This window comes from Haliotis asinina, chromosome 14 (assembly GCF_037392515.1).
Source record: "Haliotis asinina isolate JCU_RB_2024 chromosome 14, JCU_Hal_asi_v2, whole genome shotgun sequence".
In the NCBI taxonomy this organism is placed as follows: Eukaryota; Metazoa; Mollusca; class Gastropoda; order Lepetellida; family Haliotidae; genus Haliotis; species Haliotis asinina.
The window spans coordinates 30,153,568-30,156,403 of NC_090293.1; positions in this window are offsets into that span (position 1 = coordinate 30,153,568).

The following is a 2,836-nucleotide window of genomic DNA, read 5'->3' on the forward strand; positions in this document are numbered from 1 at the left end:
AGTCAGTTAGTATTTGCAATGTTTCAGGATGTTCAATGAGCTAGACTGTTTTATTGTACAATGCCTGTGATGGTCCGGATTGGAAGATTGGTCTTCTGTAACCCATGCTTGTTTGAACCTTGTCAGCGCCTCATCTTGCAGACCCATGAAGGTCCAGGGTAGAAAAGGACTTCAGCAACCAATGCTTGCCATAAAAGGTGACTATACTTGTCATAAGAGGCAACTAATGGGATTGGGTGGTCAGACTCACTGGTGTCGTTGACACATGTTGTAGGTTCTTAGTTGCGCAGACCAATGATCATGCTGTTGACCTCTGGAGTGTGTTGTCCAGACTTGATTATTTACAGACTGCCACCATATAGCTGGAATATTGCTGAGTGCAGCATAACTGAACTCACTTATTCATTCATTGTACAAAGCATTGCCTGACAATGTCACTGATATAAGCTGAATGATCATTGGTCTCTGCCTGGTGCAGTATCTTGAGTTTATGTAATGTGGTGATGATTGAAGAATGTACCATGTACAAACCCACCCCTGAAGTACTGACTAAGATCACAGAAATGTGATAATATTTCTCTCCAGCATAATATGACACATTATAGATACTTCACAGTCAGGTGTGTAGCAAGCCTATTTTTTCATGGAAGCTTGATAGGTTGAAAGGCTAAATATACACATTAAGATAGTATTGAGGGCTTGCCCAACTTTCATGTTTTTTGAGACCTGACATGTTATCGTTTGACATTTAACAACAGTAAAACTTGAAAATGTTGTTATCTTATCAATATTTTGAAATCCTAAGGATGAGAACTTAGCGTAGTCTACCATTAATTGTTGTCAGTATGATTCGTTGATCAATTACCATTGTTGAAATTAACATAACTTGATTGTAGGTATTTTTGGCAAGAATGAAAAAAAAATATGTGAAAATCAGGTGAGACCTATAATCTATAATGAGACCTATAATGAGGCATATCATTATTACACTATTATTGAGTCATGATGTTGGAATGTTGTCTGGGGTAGAATGGATCTTCAACAATCCATGCTTGTCTTTAGAGGCGATTAACAAGACAATGTACCATGTGTCAAATATACAATGTGTCGAAACATGCACATAAAATCTCCAAGTCAACATCATGATCAGGTGGTCAGGCTTCTGACTTTACATGTCATCGTATCTTATTTGCACAAATTGATGATCATGTCAATCATTGAATTGTCTCTCTAGACTCCATTTTTTACAGAAGTCTTATAGCTGGAATATTGCTAGTCCAGCATTAAACTCCAGTGAAATAAATCCTGTGAAGCATAGATGAGAAAGAAGACTGGTGCCCCTTGGTGTGATACAGCAGGATGATATGCTGCACACCTGTTGTAGTATCTGGTGTATGTAGCTTGAAGTGTTTCAAATGAAGAAAATGCTGTATCACTTAGGCTGCATAAAAAAATTTAATGTTTCTCTGGCACATGTTTTTTAAAACTAAATTTTTGATAGAAAAGAAGGTGATGCGGGGGGAACACATTTTTATTTTTTTCTGTCAGAAATACAGCTTGGGAAGTTGAGCATATGTTAATGTGTCGTAGATTTAGTCACACTTGTTCTTACAGACATAAATTCTTGTTCTGGACAAATTGTTGATCAGGAAGCAGCCAAGTCAAAATTATGCTTTTCAAATGGCAATAAAAAATTGTTATGAGCACAAATAAAAGTGATGTGCCGATGCCCGAGAAACATTTCACTTTTTTAAGTTTAGCCTTATCCATCTTGGCATTGTTTTGTACAGATAAGGCCTAAATCAAATCATTATTAGATTTTCATCAAAGTACTGAGGCAAGAGTCCTTGTTGTTGAACAAATTATGGCAAGCATTTTTAGATATTTCGTTTCCATGTATTCCACTGATAGATGAATGCTTGATACTTTTCGTATATGATGAGTCATGTGATAAAATAAAGAAAGAAGGGAATGTGATTTTCTTCAATAGTTGTTGCTACATGACAAAATTTTGAGGTGATGAAAATCTAATGATTGTTTTCTGGGCCTAACTTTGTTTTTTGCTATTAAACTGCATATTGCTATTAAACTGTGATAATCCTGTGGTGTAAGCATTTTTAAGCTGCATACTTGATCATTAAATGTTTAGAAAATTCTGTATTCTGTTATTTGTATTAAACTTAAATGTGTAGATCTTTGAGTGTGGCAGATTTAATCAAGTAAGGAAAAAAGGTAGGGATGAAAATCTTATATACAAGGCCTGGCTTTCCTTCTACACATAAGTGTTTGAAACCCATTTCTGGTGTTCCTCCACCAATAACCCTGGGATACTGCTGAAATATTGCTGGAAAATTGATGAAAGCTGCATCAACACCGACTCTTTCACTCACTCTGGCTAGGAAACTTTGTAGCTTACAATATTTATTCACAAGGCTATGAAGGATGCTGTGAAGAATGAGACTCAATATGAACCACGTGTTCCTTACAACACTGGTAGTGCGAGTTGCGCACATGCAGGACACAGGTAGTGCGGGCTGTGCACATGTAGGACACAGGTAGTGTGGGCTGCGCACACATGCAGGACACAGGTAATGTGGGCTGCGCACATCGCTTCCCATTTGATTACAACAGTAAATACCAAATATTAGAACTACATGTGTATCTAAAGTATATCTTTGGCCGATTCATAAGTTGGATCAAAACTTCTTCATGGGTTTAGATCCTTTACTTAAACCCACCTTTTCAGCTCCCTTCACCCACTGTTGCTCAATGAACTGGAAACTACCTGCCAACAATCTAAACCTTAAGTGATAATGAGTTACATACAAACAAAATG